This window comes from Centruroides sculpturatus, unplaced genomic scaffold (assembly GCF_000671375.1).
Source record: "Centruroides sculpturatus isolate CEXI.00-Female unplaced genomic scaffold, Cexi_2.0 scaffold450, whole genome shotgun sequence".
NCBI classification, from domain to species: Eukaryota; Metazoa; Arthropoda; class Arachnida; order Scorpiones; family Buthidae; genus Centruroides; species Centruroides sculpturatus.
The window spans coordinates 315,680-336,487 of record NW_019384789.1 but is presented as its reverse complement, the minus strand read 5'-3'; the positions used below and the strand labels follow the sequence as shown (position 1 = coordinate 336,487).

Below are 20,808 nucleotides of genomic sequence, written 5' to 3'. Positions count from 1 at the left end.
TTTTATCTGAATTACATGTTGTACGAGTCACTTAGATTTTACAAATACGTGTGCCGGGCTGTGAACGGCTCACATATTTGTAAAATCTAAGTGACTCGTACAACATGTAATTCAGATAAAACGGAAAAATCAATGATCTTATAAGGGGATCGACTGTAATATTAATATTAATAATAAGGAAAAACAGATAAATTTTATAAAAGTGTGTTTTTCATATTTAAAAACTACAAATTTCAGTTCTAAATATAAAAATTTAAACAAAACTAGAGATTGTCAACCGTCTTGGAAAATTTAGTTTGATTAATTAAAATTAAGATTTAAAATGTCACCCTAATATCGTTTTTTTAATAAAAAAAAAATCAATTTTAACTAATATTTTAAAATTCACTGGTGGGTCTATTCCGTTACAGATAGTATCCTGTAGAAATTGCTTAAATTTAAAAGTAAAAGTTATAACTATTGCATACGTTTCAAACAAAACACTCTTCAAAGACTGATTTATTATTTTTGTCATTATTAAATATATCTCATAACAATTATTAACAAAATATAAAAAAAACTGCACAAAATATATATTTATTAAATTAGCTAACATGACAAAAATGATAATTATATATTATTTAGTATTATGCTGGTTTTTCCATGCGTGTTGTTATCATTTGTTCCATTGTCAAAGATATGAAGATTTGGAATAATTACCAATTTATTTTGGTTGAAAATAGTAATTTTCTTAAAAAAACTTTTTAATTTTCAATAGAAAGAAATGGTTTTCATGTAAATTTATAATTCAAATATCACGTTCAATAGTAGTAAAAATAGATGCGCTTGACAATCCAAAGCAATACCTTAGACCAGGATGGCACGTGTACGTTTGAAAGAACAAATTTCAAAATACCTCAGGCCATAGAACCGATTCGAGTATTGGAAACGCTTTGCTTGTCGTAAAAGAGAGTTCTGCAGATGACGACTACCAATAACAGTGAGCAAGAAATTCTGAAAATATAAGAAAATATCACGTAGACATCCATTCGATGATATAGTAAACATATTTTAGATTTTCACGATCGACAAGTATTTAAATCTGTTAGATTAATACATACATTTAACATTAATAAAATGTTATAATCAAGAAATTAGAGAGGGTGCTAAACTGTTTTATAGACCTGTATTCATCTAATAATTTAAATCAATCGTTGAAAATAGACATACGAACTTTAAACTTCACGTAAACAGAGATAGCCTGAAGATCAACTAATACATATTGTTGAATAACGACATTTCTTAGAAATCTTATTCTAATTATTGAGAGCGTAATGGATATTATTCTCTATGGCAAACATTTCAGTAATCTCATTAACCTTCGAGCAACGAAGAGTAGAAATTTTGAAGAGTCATTATAATGCTAAATTTGAAAATTATCAAAACTCATTATTTTGAATAGACTATAAAAATTTAATTAATTTTTTACTTTATTCAAATTTACAAAAAGTATTATGAAATAGAATAAAATAAAATAAATAAGCCTAAACATAAAGCAAATAATTTTATTGAATAGGTAGTAGAGTATATAAAAGAAATAATAATAAAATAATAGAATTTTGTTTTACGTTTAATAAAGTTTCCTGATTGAATATTGATTCTAAATCGTTAGTAATATGTTATAGTTTAACTTTCAGTTGATTTTATAATCAATTTAAAGAAATTAAGAGGAATGAAAGTACATATTGATCTTTGTAGATTTTTATGTAAATTTAGTGAAATATATATAGAGTTCACTAAATACACTTAAAGAACCTTTAAACGGCGGCCATTTTTTGGGAACGTTGAACAAAATCGCAAACAAAACAAACTCCAAGTAATGGCTACTTTCAACAACGACCATTTTTCCTGTTGTTGTCAGTGACCGTTGTTCAGAGTTTGACTGTATATAATTTTTTCTTAATTAAATTTTTACCTTATTTATTTTTTTCAAGAAAATATATTTAAAATTTAAATTTTTATTTCTATTCTATATAACAAAAAAATATATAACAGAAAACTAAATTTTTCATAAACTAAAATTTATATCTTAAAGTATATTGAATATTGCTATTTTATATATATGAAATATATTTATAACGACAGAAACATGTTTTATCTGTAAAATCACAAAATCGAATAATTCAGAAATATATTAAACTACTTTTAAAAAAAAACTTATCAATTAATCGACAACATTTTACGTTTGCCATAAAATATAATACTATAAGAATTATTAATACAATAAAATTTAATAAAATAAATTATAATAGGCCTACTGTTTACTATAAATCACAATAACACTTGAAATTTAAAAGCATCTAATCTAATTCAAAATAATAATAATAATAATTCCTAAGTAAATTTTTCTTTGTAAGAGTTTTTATATTTAAGAAATGACTTTATTTATGTATATATTTTATATAATTAAAAATTTTATTTTTCTAAATAAAAGCCAAATCGATAAAACATTTGAAAAAATAGAAAAAAATTGTCTAGACAAATTCTGAAACTTATTTTGATTCACTTAATTAAATCGGATTAAATATACAATTCCATCCGATTAAACTCGAAGTATTTTTATCTTAATTTTATATATATTTCTTCAGCCATTCAGTTTTATTTTATAAAATTATCTATAAGAATATTTAAAAAGAGAATAGAAATATTTTATTTTGTAAAACCAATTATCGTGTGTCTATTATTAAACACCTCAAAATGATAAAATACGAATGCTCATAAGTTAAATTCCTACGACTAAAATCTTTCAGTTATTTTCACTAAATTTAGATTAAATTTCTGAAAATTTAATTTGGAAATATGTTACATATTGATATTTTAAAATAGAATACTCACAAATATATAATTAAAACAGAATATTTTATAATAGGTTTTTTCTGTTCTAATTATATATTTGTTAATATTTTTGAATGCCAACGATATTCACAAATATAAAAAGAAAAAGAAAGTAGATTTAAAAAAAAAACAGCAAAGTTTTCCAGTTTTATATTTTTAACAAATATATTTACTAAAAAATTTCCATTAAAAACTTTGCAAGTTGGCAGTTTATATCACATATTATTATTAAAATTATGTAAAGGCTATAAAATGAATTGTGTTATTACAAATGTATTCTTACAGAAATTCTACTATAGTTTACTTCCTAAATATTAAAGATAAAACTATTGTTTGAGACTTTGTTTCGTTTATCTCTTTTGCTGATGTCGCAAATGAATAGGTTGATGATACAACTTGAAGATAATTCGAAGTTTATAGATTAACTTCTATCTCTTTTGCCACGAGGAGGAAAATAATCTTGTTGTAGTATCTCATTAGCCTTCAAGCAACATGAATTGTGAATTTTAAAGGAAGGCTATAATTTAAAGTTTAGAATTCTGAGAACCCATTACATAAAACAAGTTGTAAATAAAGGTGTCTTCGAGTCAGAAAAGAAAATTTAATTAATTTTTGTTGTACTTTAGTAAGTTATATTGACTTTTATGATTTTTAAAATATAGTTAAAAATAAGATACTGCAAATTTAAAGTTTCACCTTAATTTTAAGTTCTTTTTCTGTTTATAAAGCTGTTTAATATTTTTAGGCTTACTTAATCTTTGCAGTGTTTTTTATTCGAATTTATTTAGACTTAAATAAGAACTTAAGAATATATCTATATTTTTTTATATAATTTGAGTATTATGCTATTTATCGAATAATTCTCATAAAATTTTTTATATATGAACGTTTATTATAGAATTTTGGTTTGAATAATTATTTCAAATTAATTCTTTAATATTATCATTAATTTTTTATTCTAGAACAGAGATAGACTATAACATTAAATTTCTGGGGAATTATTTTAAAACCCAAATTAGTTAACTGGAATTTTTTAATAATAATAAAATTGACATTTAGAATTGTTACAAATAGTACTAATATAATAATCATCCATAATCTCAGTTTTATTTTCGATTTTACTTTCCCGACTTTCAGGGTCGTGCGGTAGATTTTCTAAGTATGATGCAAATCTTCGAAATGCCGCCCCTTATATGTTTTTTTGCCGCCCCTTATATAAATTATTAGTCTTATATAGGCTATAATTCTTATTATTTGGTGTATCTTACCAGGGCCGTGCGGTAGATTTTCTAAGTATGATGCAAGTCTTTGAAATTCTACCCCTTAAATGTTTTTTATGCCGCTCCCTCACAGTGCCGCCTGATGCGGCCGCATCTCTGCATCATAGCACGGCACGGCCCTGCCGACTTTGTTATATACTGATAACAAAGGGAAAGTAGGGCGATCGGTCAAAAAATTATCTCCCCAAGAATTTTACATTTTTGGACTCTGGATCTGGAAATGTCAAGAAATACAAAAAAAAAAAAAAAAAAATCAGGGATTTTTCTGTATGTATGGATATTAGTGTGTATGTGTTTGTATGTTTGTTTGTGTATGGAAGGCACGATTTTGTTCACCCTCTTTGAAGCTTGCTAACTCCTATGCTTTCTGTCGAAAATTTCTGAAATTTGGTAGGGAGGTTTGCATATTAGGGAATTGGTGCTATTAAAGTTTAGTGATTAAAGGTCGAGAGGTGAGGAGATAAAGTGAATCGTGTTTATCTCCAGTAGGGTCAGATTTTATGATAATTTTACTCGTTATTAGAATTTATAATTATTTTTAATTTATAAAACTCATCTCTACCCACAAAATTAAGATTTTTGCTATTTATAATAATTAAAAATATAAAGTATTTTAAATAAAGTACTGTATCATAACAAATGGCGCCACATGCAGTTTTAAATGTTGCTGTTAAGCAAGTCGTTGCTGGAATTTTTAAGTAATAAAGTCTCAAATTTTATAAAATTAGTTTTGAATAGGTAAACAATGCGATTATGCGATTAGTTTTAAAAAATAATAAAAGTCATTTATTTTATTCGTGGATATTCATTTTTCCAAATGAATACCATAATAATAAATAATAAAAGGAATGAATACATGGAAAAAATGAATACATGTGAAAAAATGAAAAAGGAGGAATACAAAATATTTATATAATCAAGGGAGGTTTTTAATTTTTTTCACGCTGTTGACAGGGTCGTAAAGTATTTCAAGCCCCATCGTAAGTTGAATCAGGCCCCTGTGTCATATTGGATTCAGCCTTTGCCATCCGATTAGGTAATCTGGAGAGATTATAATGAACAGGTCCCTCAAATGTGCTCAAAAACCGTTCGTTAGAATGAAGCTTATTAAGAGATTTTATAAGCCATAATTTACATTGGGATTCTTCTTGTCCTGATCCGAATATCACTTTTACGACTCCTGCGATGTATTTTCCTTGACTCTGTATTAGTCTTTCTTTTTTCATCTCAATTATCTTTTTTATTCTCATCTCATTCTTTCTTGAACTTGGATGTTCTGACCAGACAGGCAGTGCTCTGCGGAACCTGGCGGCACTTTTGTGCCATCAAATAAAAATAGTAATAGTAGGATGTTCTAACCAACCAAATATTCAAAATTCTATCTTGATCAGGAAGGGATCAAGTTCAAAATGCTACCTGATAGTGAGATGCTCTACAAGTATCATCTCAAACTTCGGATCCAATGAAAAGCGTTGACCTTTCACCATCTCCTTTAACTTTAGGAACAATCAGAAGTCCGATAGTACCAAACAAAATCAAGTATGTAACTATCCGCTGGTTTTTAAACGTCTTCGTTGTTTCTTCACTGCACTGCGGTTTTGAATTATCATGATGCAAGAAAAAGATAGTATCGTACTTCCCGATCTTACTCTTGAGTGTTGATGTTTGGCAATATTTCTCCGAATCGATATTTCTCACTTTTCCAGATATTCTTACTCCATGTACACAACTTTTTTTCATCTCAAACTTGTCAGTATGACCTGAGCAGAAAACAAATAGTTTTTAACTTTTTAACAGGAGAAGAATGAGGGTCTTGACTCTACTATTTCCTGTATCATAATAATAAGACTAAATACTCGTAGTTATAGAAATGGTGATAATCATATATTTCTACTCCACACTTTACGGAATGTTGGTATGTGAAACGTGGGGATTTATTTTTTATATTTTTTGTTTTATTTATTTATGCATACTGATTTCACCCATGATTCGAGGAATACAAACGTATACAAATTACAAAAATCAATACACAACAGTAAGAAAACCCCACAGTAATACTATACTTAATGAATTGTTACAGAATATACATAAATAATACAAAGTTTATAAAACCGTCAATAAATAATAAACTAAACAAAATGCCAACATAATCAAAATAATCGAAATCATTGGGTAAACCATCCAAAAAAAAATAATAATAAGTTATATATTAAATAATGTGTGCATTTATCAATAGGCGAAGAAAGGGAGACGAAAGCCTTACTCAAAATACCTATGAAAAAAATCTCTACGATCCCGAGAGGATTCGAATTCAGGTCCCTCACGACAGCAAAATATATCTTCATCGCTCAACGCTTCTTTATTTATCTGTAGGAAGAAATATGGAATCAATATGTCATCACATGAAATATCTTACGCAATCAATATATATACTCTCTTTCTTCAACATAATATTGAAATAATATAATCAATCAATAAATAAAATATCGTCAATATACAAGTAATAATTTCATAATTATTAAATGTTTACTTTAACATTAAGTCAGATAACAGAATTTAATAAAAATACTTTAAATTAGTTATTGAAAACGAAATAATTGAACAAGTAATTGCAAAAATAAAAATAGCAGCAATGAGCAAGCATTTTTTAAACTTAATTAAATGTAATCAATGAAAACTGTATATGTAAATTATATGTATAAAGGGGCATGTAAAATTTATATTTCTACTCAATTTAATTAATGAATATTTAATTTTATAACCAAAATACATTGCTTATATTCATATGATTTTTTTTCGGGGGTGTGAGCTGCGCGTCTAGCGTGCGAGTGAACTTTTGAGAGGTGCTGTGACTCGATAAATTCGAATACAGAAACGACATTATAGAAGGAAAAATGAATTATGTAAAGATTTGGGAATGTGCTAACAGGTCGCCCTTGGATTTAATTGTACTATTATTAATTATTGCTGGAGTTGAACCTAATCCAGGACCGCTGTCCCGTTCCCCACAACGAAAAAAGTCATTTGGAAATGCAAAACGGGGCGGGTAGACCTCGCAAGGAAAGTTCCAAGGACGAAGAGAAAGAGAATCAATTAGTAGATATTTCAGGTGAGGAATATTATCAAATAGAAGGAAATAGTCAACAACTAGCTGAGTCAGTGAAGAATCCGAAAATTCACGATTACTTCGAATCAGGGAATGAGTCAGAATCACAAGTTATAGACGAATCTCAATATACTTTAAAATCTATTCATGACCTAATCCAGGATAAATTTAGTCAGCTAAATATTGAGATTCAATCGATTAAATTAGAAGTAAATGCGTTGAAAGAAGAGCACGAGAGTTACAAAGAAGAAATGAAATAAATTAACCAAAGAATACAAAAATTGGACGAAAAATCGGAAAATAATGATTATCTCAAAGATATGTTTGAATTTGAATTAGATAAACTGGTAAACGAGAAAAATAAAAAGAATATAATAATTATAAACTTTCCATTTAAATCATTGGATTATATGCAAGAAATTAATCAATTCATTAATAACGAGTTAAATTTAAAAAATAATGAAATCGAAGGACTAATTAAACTAAATAATAGAGAGGAAAAAACCTACTGTTAAAATAATTCTTGAATCTGTTAATACAAGAAATAAAATTCTTAGAGAATTTTGGCGAGTAAAATCAAACTTAGTTGATAAGGAAATGCGAAAAATAATAATAACAGCCGATTTATGCAGACCGTCGAGGCTAAGAAGGAAACACTTACAGAGTAGGATTAAACAGGAAAAATTGAACAAGAATAAAAATATAATTAGAGATGATTATTATATAAAAGACAATTTAATAAGTTATATACGTATGACATTAATGCAGATAAGATTATTCAAATAAATATTTTTTAGGAGGAATTTGATGATAGATCTAGATGAGGAAGGTACAAAAAGATGTAATAGTCTTAATACTGAGATACCACCATCTCTCTATCATACCAACAATGATAGAGAGAATTTTTTTATAAGTTTCTGGAACATTCAGGGATTGCGGGGAAAATTGTATAGTGAGCCAGTTAAAAACTACATAAAATCTCATTCTATAATTGGACTCACAGAGACATGGTTGGTTAAAATGAGTAAAGAGGACAAAAAATATCTAGCACGGGAGAATATGATGTAATTAAGCGGAGCTCAGAGAAAAAGTAGAATGGGCCGTCCATTGGGTGGTCTGGTACTGATAATCAAGAGAAACGTTGGAAAGCTTTTTAATTATTGTATAACAGACAATTTTATTCTTGTGGTGATAGAACTGGATCCAAGAGGTAAATTATGCTGGGGAGAACTATATTTGGGAATTATATTAATCTATTTGTCCCCTTCCTCAGATAAAAAGTTTATATTAAACGAAGTTCAAAGAAACATCGATCAGTGGTCAAGTGTTGTAAATCTATAGATAATGTGTGGGGATTTCAATGCACGGATTGGAGAGGTATTGGACACAAAATGCATACAAAAAAAAAGTACAAACATTATTAATAGGAGAGCATCCAAAGACAAAATAGTAAATATTGAAGGTAGAATTCTTTTAGATTTTGTGCAGGAAAGTGAGTTTTTAATATTAAATGGTAGAACCACGGATGATATCCCCGCTGAGTATTCCTTTGTATCTCCATTGGGAAAGTCAACAATTGACTATTAAATATGTTCCGAAGTTATTCACTAGATCAATGTCAGAGGATTTCTGTATTAGACATAGATGTGTCAGATCATTTTCTGATCTGTCTAGAATTGAGAGGAAACGTAACGATCGATTTAATAAATTTAAATTTATTAAAGAAATATCTGATAATATCGATGACTTATTGATTCATGAAAGAGAGGACAAGCCGATCGATAATTATAACCTTTATTTAATAACAATTTTAGACAGTTACCGTTTTAAGAGAAGTACAGGAATAAATCTGGCCAAATACAAACATAAATGGTTTGATAATAAGTGTTATTTCTATAAGCTAAAAAAGCAAAAAAAACCTACAAAGATTTAGAAAAGTAAATACTGAAGAATCGCTGAAGAAGAATTTAGATAGTAAGAAAGTATATAATAACCTAGTGAAGGCGAAGAAGAAAAAATATTTTCTAGAGATCAGTGTCAAATTGACTAAGGCCAAAGACACAAAAGTTTTTTGGACTATAGTCAATGATTTTCGAGTTACTAAGTCAGTATATAGAGAAACAATTCAAGTGCCTTATAGCGGCTGGCTTCATTATTTTGGAATCTTCTCAGAAGAATACAAGAGCAAAGGTTGCTTATGGATTAAAGACATAATTACACCACAAGGTAACTTCTTAGAGGAGGAAATTAAAGCTGAAGAAGTGCAGTATTGTATAAAGAAGCTAAAGGAGAACTCTGTGCCAGGGTCTGACTCAATTCCCAATTTTATAATTAAGAACTTTCCAATAGAAATGGTCAACTTTTTATCTAGACAGTTTAGTGGGTTTTATAAGCAAGGAGTTGTACCATATAATTGGAACGAGGTAATATTTACCATGTTATACAAACACGGTGAAAGGTCAATACCAACTAATTATCGTCCGATTGCATTATTATCTGGATTACGTAAAGTGTTTACAGCAGTTTTGTCATTAAAGTTTAATAATTGGTTGGATAAAAATAATTACAAGAATGAAACCCAATATGCTTTCACTAAAAACGGTGGCACCCAATTGGCTCTCTGTATATTAGTACAATTGTTCGGTTACAGCTAATAAAAAAAAAAAGACAGAAGGTTTTTGCTCTGTTTTTAGACCTAGAAAAGGCATATGATTCTGTAAGTATTGCAGACTTACAAATAAAATTGAGATACTATCAAGCAGATGAATGTTTAACGAATATTATAGGAGTGCCATTCGGTCAATATAAAATTACAATTAAACAAGATCATACTCAGTGGCCGTCATTTGATTCAAGTAGACTGTTATTGCAAGGCGACCCTTGGTCTCCACAGTCTAAGGATAAAGTCAATAACTCGATAAGAAATGGCCAGAATTACAAACTCATAGAGGACTCCTTCAAGGCGACCCTTGGTCTCCCCACATATTTAATTTTTACACATTTGATATAAACAATTGTTTTGTGAATGAAGACGACGGGTTCCTAATAGATAATCAATTGATTCATTCGATATCTTATGCGGATGATATAGTAATTATTGCTCCAACGGCTGCGGCTTTACGAAGGAAGATCCAATCGGTGAAGAATTATTTTGATGAGTTGAAATTGAAAATAAATCTGAAGAAATCTGAAGTTATGATATTTAGGAACGGAGCTAACTTACCGAAGAAACACATGCGTTTTTTCATTGATAAAGAAGAATTGAGAGTAGTGCAAGAAACAAAATACTTGGGTATCATTTTAACACCAAACTTATCTTTTGGTAAACAGTATAAAAAGTCCGCTAATGAAGCAAATAGGTTGTTAAATAATTTGGTAAGATTATTTTCTAAGGCTAAAATAAAGAATATTCAAGTTCACTTCCGTTTGTTTAACTCTATTATCATGAACTCAATTGGTTACGCAGTCCCAATTTGGAGTCTTAGTCACTGTTAAAAATTGGAAATAATTCAGAACAAGTTTATACGCAGAATTTTCTTTTTGAAATATAATATACCAGGCAGTGTGATCAGATTAGAGTTGGGAGGTATAAATTAAGTGCAACCTTAATAAAGAGATATATGAAATTTCTATTTAAATTAAGAGACACAGGTAATTTATCAACGATATTGTTATATCGATTATACCGGAAATCATTGGTGAAAGAGCATGGTAGGAATTGGGTGACACAATTATTAAAAATATTGAACCATTTTGGTTATTCTATAAAAATATTCCTGGATTTACCTGAGATAAGTGAACAAGATTGTCATCAATTAATACAAAATGTTTTAGAAATTTCGCTATCACAGGATATTGAAGATTTACATAATAGAGAGAAACCTGATTGGTTAAATATAATTCTGGAGTATCCATTTAATAACAATTATATGTTAACAAATCTGGCTTTTAATGTAAAAAGATTTTTTGTGCAACTCAGACTAANTTTCAAACAAAACACTCTTCAAAGACTGATTTATTATTTTTGTCATTATTAAATATATCTCATAACAATTATTAACAAAATATAAAAAAAACTGCACAAAATATATATTTATTAAATTAGCTAACATGACAAAAATGATAATTATATATTATTTAGTATTATGCTGGTTTTTCCATGCGTGTTGTTATCATTTGTTCCATTGTCAAAGATATGAAGATTTGGAATAATTACCAATTTATTTTGGTTGAAAATAGTAATTTTCTTAAAAAAACTTTTTAATTTTCAATAGAAAGAAATGGTTTTCATGTAAATTTATAATTCAAATATCACGTTCAATAGTAGTAAAAATAGATGCGCTTGACAATCCAAAGCAATACCTTAGACCAGGATGGCACGTGTACGTTTGAAAGAACAAATTTCAAAATACCTCAGGCCATAGAACCGATTCGAGTATTGGAAACGCTTTGCTTGTCGTAAAAGAGAGTTCTGCAGATGACGACTACCAATAACAGTGAGCAAGAAATTCTGAAAATATAAGAAAATATCACGTAGACATCCATTCGATGATATAGTAAACATATTTTAGATTTTCACGATCGACAAGTATTTAAATCTGTTAGATTAATACATACATTTAACATTAATAAAATGTTATAATCAAGAAATTAGAGAGGGTGCTAAACTGTTTTATAGACCTGTATTCATCTAATAATTTAAATCAATCGTTGAAAATAGACATACGAACTTTAAACTTCACGTAAACAGAGATAGCCTGAAGATCAACTAATACATATTGTTGAATAACGACATTTCTTAGAAATCTTATTCTAATTATTGAGAGCGTAATGGATATTATTCTCTATGGCAAACATTTCAGTAATCTCATTAACCTTCGAGCAACGAAGAGTAGAAATTTTGAAGAGTCATTATAATGCTAAATTTGAAAATTATCAAAACTCATTATTTTGAATAGACTATAAAAATTTAATTAATTTTTTACTTTATTCAAATTTACAAAAAGTATTATGAAATAGAATAAAATAAAATAAATAAGCCTAAACATAAAGCAAATAATTTTATTGAATAGGTAGTAGAGTATATAAAAGAAATAATAATAAAATAATAGAATTTTGTTTTACGTTTAATAAAGTTTCCTGATTGAATATTGATTCTAAATCGTTAGTAATATGTTATAGTTTAACTTTCAGTTGATTTTATAATCAATTTAAAGAAATTAAGAGGAATGAAAGTACATATTGATCTTTGTAGATTTTTATGTAAATTTAGTGAAATATATATAGAGTTCACTAAATACACTTAAAGAACCTTTAAACGGCGGCCATTTTTTGGGAACGTTGAACAAAATCGCAAACAAAACAAACTCCAAGTAATGGCTACTTTCAACAACGACCATTTTTCCTGTTGTTGTCAGTGACCGTTGTTCAGAGTTTGACTGTATATAATTTTTTCTTAATTAAATTTTTACCTTATTTATTTTTTNTGTAAATTATCAAATTTAAACCATTTGACTGAATTTTTTAAAGTAAATTTATCTATAAAACAGAAAATAACATGAAAATTACGTCTGATTAATGAAACGTCATTGCAAGGAGGGAATGCTTTTCGGAATTTTATTCATTTGCTCGTTGACAATAATAGATGATAAGATCTCACATTTAATTGTTTTATTATATTTTTTTACGATTATTTACAATGATTAAAAATTGCTTTATTAAATTAACATTTCAAAATGTTTAAAATTTGTTTTTTTAAAACAGGTTATATGTTATTATATACACGCAAATTTATAATTTATGTAGATTTTACGTATATAATAAATATTCGAATTAAATATGAATTCATATATGCAAAATATGCAAATTATTACAAATTTTTACTCATTTAATGCGGTTAACATTTACTTTATGTAAATGAGCACATAAAACTGAAATTTACAGACTAATAATAACCATAAATATAGCATAAATAAACGTGACATAGCCAAGTTATTTAGAGTATCTTCGAAAATTAAATCGATATCAACAATACGTCATACATTGAAGAATTTATGGGTCAACAGATGCTGTTTAGAGAGGAGCTGTCGATTTTTGTCTCTGCTGACTGGCGAGTATCCAGGTGAATGGTAAGTGGCCCGTTGGGCTTAGAATTTGGACACTTTGATAAATGATTCTTTCTCTGTTGTAGCTGTGCAGGAAATCTGTAACGAATCAAAATTGATGGTATAATGTCCTTAATGGTAATCATTTCTTCATAAAATCATTCATTATTTAATTATTTTCAACTGAAAAATCGAGGTATTATCATTATATAACTTTATAAAATTTTATTCAAATGAATATTTTTGATTTAATTACAGTACTAAAGTCGATATTTATGTAATTTTAAATTATAAAATCTCGAGAAAATATTAAACAATAATTATATTTTAACGATAAAAATGGTTCTATAACAAACAATTCTTTTGTTTGTTGTAGACTGTAACTCTATCAGCTTTGATTCATTTTATGATAGCCTGGAGGGTACTAGAGATAATCAGTTTATTCTTATTTCATCAAAACAATATAACTTCTACAACTTTTCTTTCTTAGAAATAATGATCGTGTCTTTTGATGATTTGTTATTTCGAAGCAGATAGAAAATTAATAAGTTTTGGTTCACTAATTATTTTATATTTGATTTCTTAGAAAAACAGAAAGAAAACTACAAATCAAAAAATCATTTTACGCCCAGATGTTTCAGTAATTACTTAAGAAAAAAAAAATTAAGAAATTCGATAATTCAATTCTAAACAAGGCAACTTCAGCGTAAAATTATATTGTAAAAGACAAATATATTTGCGCGGACTCTCCAATAAATAAAATATATTTTATGAAATAGAATACAAAAAATTTTTTAATAAATACTAATTTTTATCTTTATAAAATATGAGAAATAAAATCAGGAATGTAGCTTCTATAAATAAATAAAATTCTTTATTAAAAATTAGGAATTTATTCTGAAAGAGAGCCTAAATTTGATAGTTTTAAAGGAATAAATCAAGAAATTACAAATATTAAAATGAAAAACAATAAAATATTTATTTATTTTTAAAATAAATTAATAGAGATAGAAGCGTATAAAATATCCATAAATATTTATATTAGAATTAAATGATTCATCTTTCATAGAGAAGTAATAATAAAAAAATATATATGTAAAAAATTCGTAATAAATTTTTCTGCTATCTCAAAATTGTTTTATACTATCAAAACAGAAAGAATTTGATATTGGTTTTACCTATGTATAACGATAAGTTAAGAAAATGGTTATTGCCTTTCGGATAATAAATCAATATAGATGAGGTGCTCAAACTTTTGTAAGTAGAAATAAATCAACCGTTTTAGCCATAGCAATTGCCAAAGGTATATTTATCCTTTGATCATATTGATAAAATTTATCGTAATACACTCTGCTGATAAGATCTAAATTAACAATAAATCCTATATAAAATCGATAAGTTATATCAATAGATAAAGGAAACGATACTGAATAAACTTAGATGAAGCAATCTATAAATTAAAAAAAACGAATGAGAGTGACAAATTAATATATATATTTGATACTAATAAATCCCAAAAGTTCTTGGAAAAGAAGATATTTTGCATATTAAATGACATTGATATTTGCAAATACTGTATTATCATCAAATAATGTTTATATTCTTCCACTAGATAGCTGCATAGTGTCAATCAGAAGATATGAGCACAGATGCAATTACCTAGAAAACATGTAAAGCATATAAATATTTTAGGATAATATGAACTAGATAATAAATAACATAATTCCCAATAAAATAAAAAAACGATAAATTAAAATTCTTTCTAAACATTTCTAAAATGTTTTCGAAATCAATAACCTATAACTAAAATCAAAAGAAAATTTCAAAATATATAAACTTATCCATAATGTAAAAGAATAGTGGTAGAGTGATAAATTGATAATGGTAGCAATAATGTTCCTGTCAATGGTAATAGTTTATAAGACCTAAATTTTTTTTCGTATGGAATAATAATATTGTGTTCATGATGCTCTAAAATAAGACATATTAGAATTTATAAAACGCAAAGCATATTTTTCACGCTGTAAACAATAAAGAAATAAAATACAGTAAGCTATATGATATATTGTTAAAAAGTTCTCTAGAATAGAAGAAATAATATAAAACAAATTAAAACGGCATTTTCATAATTTGTCATTTTCTAGCATCTTAGAACACAAAGATGAAATCGACCTTTATTTGAGGCCCTTCTCCACCTCACTATTTAAAACTTGTTAAAATCATCCCTCTGGCGATAGCACAATGGAAAAATAGATCAATTCTTAATAAATTCAGGACGAATATACTATTAGAAAGTTCTTTAAAATAGAAGGAATATTATAAAACATCATCTTTTTTTTAATTGTGTATTTGTTGTCCCTTGAAATTTTTACTCTGTATAATTTTTAAATTCTTTTAAAAATGATATAATAAATACTTTAATTAGAAGTGTATGATTAATTATGGATATATTTCTTATATATGTAATTTGACGTCTACAGAGAAAATTTTAAGAAATAATTCGGAAAACTGACACTTCTAAAAATGAAACACGACAAATTGTTTCTTGGATATTTTTTGTATTATCGAATGGACGTCATAGAAGGAGACAGTAAAAAGCACTTTTTGAAATAACTGACATCGTCCTAAACAATAAAATATTACATAATAGTAGTTGGAGAAGGTTGTAAAATGATTAAATAACGTCAATGCTTTTATAACGTTTTCATATTTTTAAATAAATATTGATCGGAATCACGATGCTCGAACTATAAATGTTTTATTATTTAAAAAAATGATAAAATNAGATGTCAAAAAGTAATTTCAAAATTTCATATGTTTTGTGTCTGTAAAGATGCAAAAGAGTTAGCACAGAGTCTTGATCTACAATTTTTACTAAAATGTACTAATGAAAAGGCAATGTATGTAATATTTAATAGAGCTACAATAGATATAATGTATAGACTTTATAAATATGCTCAAAAATTCACGTTGACGTAATAAATGTAATAACCAACTAATAATAGAAAACTAAAATACATGTACAGTACATGTGTAAAGTGTAATGTATAAGTCTATTATTTTGATACAAATTGTTTTATTCAGGTGTATGTAACATATTAAAATAAATATGGAAACTTTATTACGTAATTTTACAGAATTTAAAAGAAATCATGAAAAATTTACTAAATATAATGACGAATATAACAATTTTTCGTAAATTTTATAATTTGTTTCTTATTTCATTTTTAAAATATGAAATATTCATGAGGAATGAATAGTATAATTTTTAATTACCTTGGAAACGATTATATCTTACATTCGTTCAATTTAACTGCAATCCTAGTAATTTAAGCTGAGTTCAAGTTGCTAGTTTTTAAATGACTCAAATTTCATTTGTTCTGGATTTAAGTATTCCGTTGTTTTCCGTTTTCAAAATACTCTTAAATTAAAGGTGAAATCATTGAAATGTTGGATCATGACAATTTTATCACGACAAAAATACTGTATATTAGTAAATAATTATTTCCTGGCAAGAATTTTATTTTGTAAGAGAATCACATTTCAAGAATTAAAGCTTATTTAATTAATGAAATTACTTTTAAAAACTTTTTCTGCCCAGCAGACATTTAAGAGAGTCTTTCTTCATACTCATCATGGATTTGGCGAAGTCCATAATTGAATGTTAACGGTCAGAGTCCGATGTATCCGAGTCGCACAACCTTAAAAATTTAAAGCGTCTCCTTGGATTGAAAGTTGGATACGTATCAATCTTATTGAATATATTTCTATGAAACTTTTATGGAATGTATTATTATTTTTTTTTAAATTTTTACTCCTTCCGCTCTGTGGGCACTAAGAGATCTTTTTCTATCGTGGATTCGACCAGGCTCACCCGCCGGAAAATTTCTGCACTCGGGCCTCTCAGAATATTAGTCTGATGCTTTAATTACCTTGGTCAACTGGCCTTACGAATTATATTATTACATGGTATTAAATATAAACATTTATTAATATAGCGTAATATAAAACCTGTCTAAAGTGGAGCCTGAGTAAAACAAAAACCTACCAAAACGAAAAAAAAAAAAATATTCGATACCCTGCTATTTCAGTTTACACAGGTACAGTACCTATGTAACAGGTACAGGTAAATAATATGTAAATAACATTTACTGTACATATTATTTACGTGAAAAGTTGTATTTACTCCTTTTTCTGTTGTTAAAAATCGCGGAAATTTGTTCTTAACCACAGAAAGATAATTGTCTCGTTATTATATTTTGATGAATAGAATATTCACAAAGGATTATCAAGAACAGAGATTTCCACTCAGTAGGCATAATCCTCTTAATTACATCTACGTATTATTTATCACAGCGTAGATTGGAGCTGTTTGGATCAAGTATGCTTTCTTATTTTTATTAAAATATAAAGTTACTTAAATTTTATTTAAAAAGTAATTGAAATGATAAAAACAAAGCATTAGGGCTATTAATGAGCTAAATATTGCATAATAATACATCAACTTATTAAGCATGAAATAGAACAATATATCAAGTAATTGCTAAGTAACAAAAGGAATTATTTTAAAGGCACTGTCACATACAAATTGTTTTTTCCAACAGCTCCGAAATATTTCATGATACCATTTTTACATTTTTGACAGTAAATCAGTCTCCTTTCTTCAATGATAACTGCTAATAGTAGATCCATAAAAATCTAAATTTTAAACTCACGTAAATATACCAGAAACATCCAGCAAAAATTATACTTACTAAAAACTAATGAAAAAACGTTTTCGACGATTTTTAAATCGTCATATTCAGGTTAAAGTCGAACATCAATGTGAAAATTCAAACGTCTCTTTAAAAACTCAAGGATCAATCATTTCATTGATTGGAAAACGCCGACGTCAAAAATGACGATTATTTTTAAGTAATAAGATTTAATTTATAGTCTTATATCAAAAATAGATTTCTATGCTTTAGAGAATGTATCTGCATCCCTCTAATTTATGGCTCTGTCTTGAAAATTAGCTTTGTATATTTCGAGAATCTCTAGATGTTTCGGATAAGTCCAATTCCTATTAGGATGTATTAATATTGTTTCATTGAGAAGTGTCCTTATATCGTTTTCAGATGCAAGTGTCGTTAACGTTATAATGGAAAGACCCTTTTGGATAGAATAATGGTGGTCCTTGATACGCCTGTAAATAGATCGAGCCCTTGCTCCTACGTAGACCCATTTCTTGTTGAATCTACATAGAGTACTTATTACTTAAAATAATGTAGTTACTTAAAATAATGAGAATCGTTGTTTTTGACGTCGGAATTTTCCAACCAATGAAATTTTGCAATGGCTTTTTTCATTAGTTTTAGTAAGTATAATTTATGCTGGACATTATTGGTATATTTACATATGTTAGACTTAATTAATCCAGTCTTATTGTTCTTGTTGTTAATCTAAATTTTGACCCAAAGAATTCGTTTTGACAAGTTCAGCTGTGAAGAGCGCATCAAACGGAACCGGAACGAGAGAGTAACAAATGATCTGGTCACCACCAAGTGCATGCATGATCTATCTCTACATGGTAGCCAACAGACATTTTTGGCTACGCGAACTCAAAAATGCTTATAAATTACTTGTTGGAAGTTATAGCAGAACTTAAATGAANCAGTATGTAAATTAGGTACCGTAAGTCTAATACAGCACTAATTTTATACATTTCTTGTGAAAGAAACATTTCTTATTCAATGACCATAAAAATTATTTATATTAATGATGTCTCCAAAGTTCAACGAAGTTTTCGCAGAAAAATAACATATCAGAAATCGCGGCCGCCGTTTGGTACGCTGCTCCGCGACGAAAACAAGCTTAAGCAATGGCGACGTCGAACGGTGTACATTCGGTAAATAATCCTACAATTTTTTGTTTATAGCATAGTTTATACGAATTATTCCCCCCAAAAAATATACGTGTTTTGGAAATGTTGAGTCGAATTAGTCTAGGAATCGATTAATTTTATGGAAGAAAACCTTTCAAACAGCCGTAGTCCGCAAACTTCACACGTGTCGGGCTGTGATTGGCAAGGTCTCCTAAAACATCAATTTCATAAAAAACGGAACGTATCTACCGTCTTATAGGGGAGTCGACTGTATTTTCTTTCAGATTAAATGGAAGTTACTTTGGACAATACTCTTGTTTTGTCGAAAATAAGAGCTTAAGTGATTAGTGTCTAGTTTTAGTGTCTAAACAGTTCAGTTAATCAGCTCTTTCTTCTGTAAGTTTAAACCTGGTCACCTTGGAAGGTTTAAACATATACCTGACTAGAATTAGCTTACAATGGTCAGGTAACTTTGTAAGATTCTTTCCTCCCTGAGGACATTAAGAGAACCTTATTTCAGATCCACAGCGAGATTGGTCAAGCCTACAATGTGGAGGAACGGGACTCGACATATCTGGTACAGACTACCCAGAAAAATCCTGGGGTTTTTCGACCCGCCGGAATTAGATCCCGGGTCTCTAGAACGGTAGGCTGATGCCTTAACCTGCTCGCTATTTGGTCATATTCCTTACTTATACTGATCGAACTTGATGAAAGAATACAGTCGATCCCCCTATAAGATCATTGATTTTTCCGTTTTATCTGAATTACATGTTGTACGAGTCACTTAGATTTTACAAATATGTGAGCCGTTCACAGCCCGGCACACGTATTTGTAAAATCTAANAACAGACATTTTTGGCTACGCGAACTCAAAAATGCTTATAAATTACTTGTTGGAAGTTATAGCAGAACTTAAATTAAAAGGAAGACTCTTACTATATCTGATGGGAAATTACTGTATAAAATAAAGAACTTTGGGATCAAAAGAAAATAAACTGGTTTCCACAACTGTCTACTCACTACTGAATTCCTCCCAACTCCCGTGTATGCATATCAGATATGTAATGAAAATTTTTAATTTGACTCAACTAACCCGATCTATTCTACTTATAAAATATTTTATTATTCTAAAAACCGGAATATTTTCGGAGTATATTCACTATTTTAGATTAAAGAATATGGCAGATAAAAATTTTTACAATATGTAATAATTGTTAACAAAAGTAAATAAACATATAGTTTTAAATATTGCTTAAATTTAATAAATTACTACTAGTATTAATGATAATGTTACCGAGGAAATGTTCATAAATTTTTCTAATTTACTACGTAATTCAATTATGGAAGACTCTAATTCAGTTGTTCTCAGCCTTCTTTTTTACACAGGGACCTCTTTTCCTCTTAATTACTTTGTGGACTTCCATAGACATTGCATAGAAAAAATCCTTATATTTTTCACTAATAAATAAGAAAAGAATTGTATCAAAAATAAAAGAAATAGTAAATGATTTCTTTATTCTCATGGCATACCCTAACTGTACCAAATTTTAACTTTCAATTCCTAACCGTTTGGGCTCT

The 20,808-nt window shown here is 28.0% G+C and overlaps 1 long non-coding RNA gene across 1 annotated transcript; it reads right to left on the bottom strand.

Annotated features, from left to right (window-relative positions):
• Positions 1–6,472: 6,472 nt before the first annotated feature.
• Positions 6,473–20,608, bottom strand: LOC111629291. The gene is made up of 3 exons (XR_002757310.1): positions 20,525–20,608; positions 16,641–16,785; positions 6,473–6,521 (listed from the first exon to the last, which is right to left on the bottom strand). It is a non-coding gene; the product is annotated as an uncharacterized LOC111629291 (long non-coding RNA).
• Between the last annotated feature and the right edge of the window lie 200 nt (positions 20,609–20,808).